Below are 7,973 nucleotides of genomic sequence, written 5' to 3'. Positions count from 1 at the left end.
CCTTCTCTCAAAGACCTCCCTCACGTTGGGTTTCAAAAGAGTCGTTGCCCAATGAGTAACAGGGTGGGCCTAGAGTGGCGGCGGCGTTTGCCAATGCTCAGGCAGCGAGGGCGGAGCGTCCGGAGCGAGCCTCTGACGGCAGGCGGCGTGTGACGCAGTCGGGCCCACTGTGCGCTGCGCCCGAAGCGGCGGTAGGTATCGGCGGTGGCAGCGGCGGCGACGGTTTCGTGGCAGCCGCGCGCTGCTCGCTGAGCGGCGGGTGGTGGACGGGCCTAGGCCTTCACTCTTGACATTTCCCCTCCCCCACCGCACCACGGTAAGTCGGGGGTCGGGGCGGTGGCGGCCAGGGGCCGGCAGGCTCCTCCTTTCTTTAGGGCGGGCGGTACGCCGGGCGTCCCAGGGCCTCTCCGCGCCGAAGTCTCGCGCCCCGGCGGCACCTTCTGCCCTGAGGGAGGGGGCGGGGCCCGCAATCCTGCGGCCGGGAGGCCCGGCTCTTCCTGAACTGGAAGGGAATCGCTCTTGGTGGGGTCTGGGTCGTGGGTGTCTCCGGTCGCAGCCTACGCTGAGGGAGCGTCCATCAATCCAGACTCATTCATTTGCCCGGCGGAGACTAGGTGGGCCGGTCCTTAGCGGGAGCAGCGCTTTAACACCAGGAATATGGTCTCCCTGCACTTCCTTGACTGTCGTGTGGGATGGGCTTTATTTGCCTGTCCTCTCCTACAGGAGAAATTTGTAGCCCCAGGGTTGGGGTGGGTGGGTCGGGAGTTTGTTAGCTTTTTACAACACCCGAGAATTAAGGTCGGTTTAGTGGAGTAAAAGATTATTTTCTGGCCTCCCACGTGTTCCATGTAAAGCTACATGAGAAGAAAGGTGGGGTTTCTGAATTACTATAATATATAGCCATAAGAATCTTAGAAATTAAGCCCATTTCCCTACCTTATATCACGTGCAGGTTTTACAGATGAAGAAACCGAGGCCAGTGAAGGGACAGAATTAGCCAATTCCAGATCTGGCTCAGTCTAAAAATATGTCTATTACATCACTCTCCCTAGATGTTTCACTTTCCATTATGAGGACTCCCTTCGGTTGTAGGGGTGAGGGACGGGGGCTGTCGGTAGTTCGAAGTAGGTACAGTCTTCAGTAGTGTTTCTGACTTAGTTACCACCAGCTCTGCTTGATTATTGGTACCCTAACCTAGACCATGAAAACTAAATTTAAACTTTGGTTAAAGAATGCCAGTAATGTTATGTATTGGAAAAACGAATCGGTAAAACTACAAGTCATTGGCTAGTTTCCTGTTCCAAATCTAAAATTTTTACTTGTAGCAGCTGCAGGGGACTCGGAAGAAAGTGTCTGGTTAATGACCCACAGCAGTATTGGAGTAGAAAGCAGGAAATATAGCTGAGACTTAGAAAGGCAGACAATCATTTTGTAGTTCTTGTATCTTGAAACTCATGGCTTCTTTCTGGTACTGAATTTAAAGTTTTTGTAGTAGAAGAAGGTAAGAAAAATTAAATTCCGTTTTGGAAGAGGAAACTAACTAGAAGAAAGAAAAGAGAAGTAAGCGTTCCCTGTGACAGCCTTATAAATTCAGAAAGAAATGCTTGTTAATTGGGTGACAGATGCTGTGTTTATTTGGTGGAAGAAGTCAGGATATTTAAAAAACAAAATCAGAAGTTGGACAGGTTGGAGGTACTGGGGAATACTTTGATAAAATTATTTTTTAACTCTTCATTAAGATTTGATGGAATGGAATTTGTTGCTACTTTGATCTGTTTACATCACTCGGATCACCACTTTGCTCTTGTTTAGATGACAAAGCAAAAACTGAAAAATAGTGTGTAAGAGCAGAAGAGAACTGTAGTCTAAATACTAAAATGGGAACAAGGTATATTTCCTGTGACACTTCTCAGTTCAAGCATCACCCTCTTCTAGGAAGCTTTTCCTGGCATTCTCTCCCCTGTAAGCTTCCATAACACTTGTTTGATACTTCTATTTATAGCACAAATCATTTTGTGTTTTAGCTGTTTGTCTTTTTATTAGACTGGTAAAATATTTTTGTCTTTGTATTCAGGTTGACACACAGTAGGCCCTCAGTAAGTGTGTTTGCTTGAATGAATAAATATGGAGGAGTTAAACATAAAAATAGTCTATAAAGAGGTTGGGTATTTGTGTACTCCTGAAATGTGGGGCCCAGGTTAGAGTTCACATGGTACTTTGGTACCTGACCTTATTCACGTCCACTAGCACCTAGATAGCTAAGAGCAAGTAGAACTTTTAGGGAACCAATTTAACAGCTTAGGAAAAAATCAGTTATATTATTTTTATTGTGATATTTTTATGGCAGCAGTTAAGGGGAAGTAAGGGGTGGTAGTGCTGATGTTTAATTTCAAATAAAGAGCACATTTATAGTTATGAAATCTGTTGAAAGGTTAGAGGATTTAGAGATTTAACAATAAGTATTAGAGCCAAGTTATGTAAACAACATTTCTTGACAATTTGGTGCATTCTTTGTGTTTGGAATTGAACCTAAATACAGTAAGTCCTCGTGTGGCATCGTCGATAGGTTCTTGGAACTGCAGCAAAACATTGTATAACGAAACCAGTTTTACCATAGGCTAATTGATATAAACAAGAGTTCCAGTCACATCTCATCAACGTTAAAATAAAATGACAGTGTTGTGTGAAATGATATTATTGGAGGACTGGCTGTATTCAACATAGTATGTCTGTAGAGCAAGGTTTCTCAGCCTTGGCACTTGACACTTTGGGCCGGATAATTCTTTATTATGGGGGAGCTGTCTTGTGTATTGTAGAATGTTTATTTAACAGCATTCCTGGCCTCTACCAATTAGATACCTGTAATACCCCCTCCCCAAGTTGTAACAATCCAGAATGTCTCCAGACGTTGTCAGATGCCCCCTGAGTGGCAAACTTGCCCCTGATTGAGACCACTGCTCTAGAGAAAACATTCCCAATATTTCCGTAAAATCATATCTTTATGGTGCCTGGTGTATGCTTGTAAAGTCAACTAATAAGTTGTGTTTTGTTAAAATTGCCCTTGGAAAAACCTTAAATTGTCGAAATCTAGTGGGAAGCTGAAAAGATTAAGAGTCCTAGACTTAATTTTCTCTAGTTTCTCCTTTCATTTCTGTGGTAGTCCCCCATTCTCTGAGATAGGAAAAATCAAGGTCTTGTTTGAAAGGGGATAGACCACTGGGTAAATAAAACAATATCTATTTTATGACGTCATACAGTGGTCATTTAGAAATTAACTGTAATGCTGTGTAATTCCATTATCTTTCCATTTCACTGATATATTTGATGCCACATAAATAGGCACTGATCGGAGGTTTTGTCCCATTGTACTAACACTGAGAACTTAAATACTAAGACTTATTTGCCGTATTGAAGAGTTTGTACTTAATTCAGTGTAATGCAGAACAGTTGCAAATTTGTTGAGAAATACAAATCGTTTCTTAAAATACAGCTAAGTCTGATACTAAGTGAGTTTAAGCTGGGGGTAGTAGGGTAGATTGGAAGATGTGAAACTAGTTAGGCAGACGAGTTAGAGGGAGGCATAGCAATAGTTTAAGTTAGAAGTTCTCAAAGTTTAAGGTCTGGACTCGGTTATGCTTTTAAAAATTATTGAAGACTCCAAACAGCTTTTATTTATGTGGGTTGTAGCTACTGGTATTTACTGTACTAGAAATTAAAACAAAATTTTAAAAGATTTATTGATTTAAAAAATAAATCTGTTAACATAATATAATTTTATTTAAAAAATTACTAAAAAATTTAGTGACAAGGGTGGCATTGTCTTACATTTTTTCAAATCTCTTTAATGTCTGGCTTAATAGAAAACTACTGGATTTGCAGATTTTCTGCATTCAGATAGTTAATATATTTTTTTTTTTTTTTAAGTATGTGAACAAAATCCAGCCTCATACAGGTAAGTAGTTGAGAAGGGGAGGGTTTGTATTTTTTTTTACAGTTTGGATGACTTTAATGATGGAAGGGAGTTTTAAAATAGCTTTTTCAAATGATTGTAGATTTTCTTTGACACTACACTCAAACCTTTTAAAAGGTTTATTGCAATATGGAATCTGAAATTATATCACTGAACTTTTGTGCTCTGTTACATTGAGATTCATTTGTTCTTGGACTTTGAATGGATTTTTAATCGTGCATGATTGATTGTATGACATCATACATTGGTCATTTAGAAATCATTGGTTCATTGAGTTATACAACTCTTCCAAATGATGATAACTTTAATTGTACAGTTGATAATGTTTCCATTCATATCGTCAGATAATTCTTTTTAAGAGTTGGGAAGCTGACAAGCTCATAGTGGTTTTCAAAATTCTAATTTTCACTTCAAATCTGAATAACCATGGTTGGTCATTCATTCTTTGAAATAAAAATTGTGTTTTATGAAAAATTCAGCTGGTTCAGCTTTCTAGTAAAAAATAATCACACAAGTGTTTTATCTTGAGATGATCCTTGTATTTCAATATGCACAACTGCTTTTGAGTACTTCTCATTTCATCCCAAAGAATAATCAGAGTTATTAAAAAGATGTATACTGAAATGTTGAGAATTGGTACAATCAATTTTTTTTCTTTCTTTTTTTTTTTTACAATCAATATTTTTTAGTGCTTCATGAAGGACATTCCAGTCAAAGGGGATTTTTGTGGTACTGTAAGTGGGTGGCAGTGTAGAATTCAGTGACTGTTAGTACAGTTTGCAGCCATTGTCTTGATTCATGCTCAGGTTACAGCAGTTTTATACACCATAGCTTTTTGCACCTCACTGCAGAAGTCAGCACAGTAAAATAAGGTAAATAATATCTAATACTTATTATAAAAATGGTTTGATTTCATGGACTCCTTGAAAAAGAAGTTTTGGGGACATCTAGAGACCTTTGGACCACACTTTGAGAACCACTAATCTAGGACAGTGATTTTTCACACTAGTTCATACAGCCCTAAGCTTCTTTGAAAGGGCTCCGTTGTATCCATCCCTCTTTATTTCAGCCAGGGTAGCTTCTGCTGATGTCTATTTTATGTATTGGGTTCCATAGGTAAAAATATTTGAAAACCATTGATCAAGGAGAAAAGAATCGAGTGCTTGGTATAAAAAAAAAAGAGACAGAACCAAGTGCCTGAATTAGCACTGTGTTCAGGAAGGGAACAATTCATCCTCCATGAATATGAGTTGCAGTCACTCACCACTTCACACCTTTGTTTAGTCTTGCTTTAGTGTGCTTCTTTGACACAAAGATTACTGTTATCTGCACACCTGAGATAAGCTTCTTAAGAAATAGGCAAATGAGTTTGTAAATAAAAAAGGTGAGTAGTTGGCAATGAAGCTAGAGATGTCAGATGAGAAGAGAATAGATGATCATAGTGACCTGAGTATGGTGTGTGTGTGTGTGTGTGGGGGGGTTTGTTTTTGTTTGCAGTGGTGCTTTATGGTTGTGTTAAATGTCAGTAGATGACACTGAAGTATTGGGAAACAAATCGTGTTATGTATGGAGTTCTAGTTAGGCATTGATCTATCATGGTTTAGAGTGAGGGGAAATTATTATTACACTTTTCTAATTAAAAATATTGTAAGACAGTTGAAGAATTAAAAACCTGCTTTTGAGGAGCTCTAGTTTGAAGCAACTTTATCCTAACAGTCCTCTGGTGTAGGCCCTATAATGTCTATTCAAATGTAGAAATTGAGGTCTAAGAGGCTGAGTATCATGACTTAACTACAATTATACAGTAGCAAGTGACAAGTTTTTTTATTTCCTTTTTTAACTTTTTATTTTGAATGAATTTTAGGTTTACAGAGAATTGCAAAGCTAAATGGCTGAGTTTTAAATACAGGTTTGTCTCCAAAGTGAATGTATTTTCACTACTTCTGTTTTTAAAATGAGAGTTATGTTAAGGGGATGAAAACGAAAATGCTACTCAGCCCTATAAGGAAGGGGCTGAATTAGATACTATGGATTATTTTAAATTAATTTACACGCTAGTGAGAGAAATGAGCAAAAACCAAGATGCTTTTACCAGAGTGGCAAACAGCCACACTTAAGTGGCAGGTATAACAACAAATATATTGCATAACTACAAACAGCTGGGAGTCATTAGTTTATGTAATAGGAGTGGAAAGGGGGAGGGGAAGGGGAAGTGTTTCTATAAGTTTGAAGGGTCTAATTTGGGACATGTCGTCTTGTGAAGCTGGTGAGGCTTGAGCAGCAATTTTTAGAAAGAAAAGGGGACATAGTTTTTAGAGGAAAGAAATGTTCTGGGGATCAGTCATAGGAAGGATACAGTATGACAATTAAGAAGATAGGGTAGTTTTGCTGGGATGTGATATTAGGTGATAAAATGGTAAAAATTAGACTAATTTCTTCTTCCTGCAACTCTGCCCAACTCTCCCATCCTTCCTTTCTCATCCAAGGCAAAAATCAACATTTTTCCATTCAATTTAACTGTGGATGATAATTCTTGCCTTTTCTAGTACTTTTTTAAAGATTAGATGAGAGAATATATGAAAAAGTATTTTATAAGTTCAGAAGTATTATACTAATCCATTCATCTAACATTTATTATTGTTCTTGACTGAGTTTGATACAAAGGAACTCAGTGAGGTGGAAAGGAAAAATTACAGGCATACCTCATTTTATTGCACTTGGCTTTATTTATTGCGTTTCAAAGATGTTGCATTTTTTACAAATTGAAGGCACGACCCTCCACCAGCAGAAAGATTGTGATTCACTTTATTATGGTGGTCTGGAACCGAACCTGCAGTATCTCTTTTGTGGAACTGTCTGCTGTCAACAGAGAGCAGCGAACTTGCTTAGTCATTCAGATAGCACTTAAAGTTGGTAGTTGCTTGGTTGTTACCATGTGTCTGGTTCAGTCCAGCACTTTTCCAGAAGAAAACTAAGTTTTGTCATTGTGCGCAGAGTTCACAAAGCTCTCAAAAATTGGATGAATAAGTTAGGACATGAGTTTATTGAGTTTCAGTTGGGACAGTGGGAGAATACTGGACTGCTGGTGTCTCTTATTAAGGCTACCTCTTTCTTGTAGCTGACATTCTATTCTGGGTTATTAATTTATTAGAAGATTGAGCACAGAAAGCAGAGTAAATTTAAGGGCGTTGTCTCTTTCTGTAGAGCACTAATTCTTTAAAAAAATTTTTAAATTAGTTTCAGGTAGCACTAATTCATTTTTATTTTTTCGTTTCTAAGTATGTCTTACACAGGGAAGGGAGGGAGGGTATAAATAAATAAGTAAATAAGTCTTATAAAAAAAATAAATGCAGTGAGTGTAAATATGTTCATCTATAAAGGAAGTGGTTAATCTTTGTAGGAAATTCCATCTCGGCCTTGGGGATGCCGTATAAAATTGTCAGTCCATAGACACATTACCTTTCTGGTGACTGGAACACCCAGGTTTGCCGGAGCAGTTCTTGTTCCCCTGATAATGCTGGATCAGTGCTGCCAGATTTTAGATTTATAGTCTCGTCATTTATAGTGAATGCAGTCATTTCCCTTTAGTTGTCCGTGTTCTTTCTGTAGGACAGCTCTTAGGCTCTAGCTTGACTAGGAACCACAGCTTCTGGAATCAATACAGTATAGTCATGTGTCGCTTAACAGGAATTATGGTCTGTGAAATGCATCATTTGGTGGTTTCATTGTGCTGCCATCGTAGAGCACAAGGTGGTATAACTAACACACACGTAGGCTGTACAGTATGATCTTACGGAGCTCTGTCCTATATGCACTCAGATCCTCATTGACAGAACTGTTGTGCTGCGCTGGACTCTACTGACTGTGATCTGGGACAAGTTACTTCTTGTGCCTCGATTTCACCATTTGTAAAATAGGGATAAAAATACCTCATTGGATTCGTGGGAGGTTTATATGAGGATTCATAAAAATTGTTTAGAACAGTGCTTGGGACATAGTAAGA

At 38.8% G+C, this 7,973-nt stretch overlaps 1 protein-coding gene across 7 annotated transcripts in view; it reads left to right on the top strand.

Annotated features, from left to right (window-relative positions):
- The first annotated feature begins 126 nt into the window (after positions 1-126).
- Positions 127-7,973, top strand: part of NUP98 (nucleoporin 98 and 96 precursor) — a 94,299-nt gene continuing 86,452 nt past the window's right edge. For 4 of the 7 annotated variants that reach the window (XM_074335856.2, XM_074335855.2, XM_019718983.3 and 1 more), the window contains exon 1: positions 178-316. The gene's annotated coding sequence lies outside the window, so the exon portion shown is untranslated. Of the gene's footprint in view, positions 317-7,973 lie in introns of all 7 variants that reach the window. The other 3 variants (XM_019718980.3, XM_088791596.1, XM_019718981.3) reach the window with 2 other exon arrangements.

This window comes from Rhinolophus sinicus, chromosome 14, assembly GCF_057876585.1.
Source record: "Rhinolophus sinicus isolate RSI-liver-muscle chromosome 14, RSI-T2T, whole genome shotgun sequence".
Taxonomy (NCBI): domain Eukaryota; kingdom Metazoa; phylum Chordata; class Mammalia; order Chiroptera; family Rhinolophidae; genus Rhinolophus; species Rhinolophus sinicus.
This window is presented reverse-complemented; position numbering and strand designations above follow the sequence as displayed.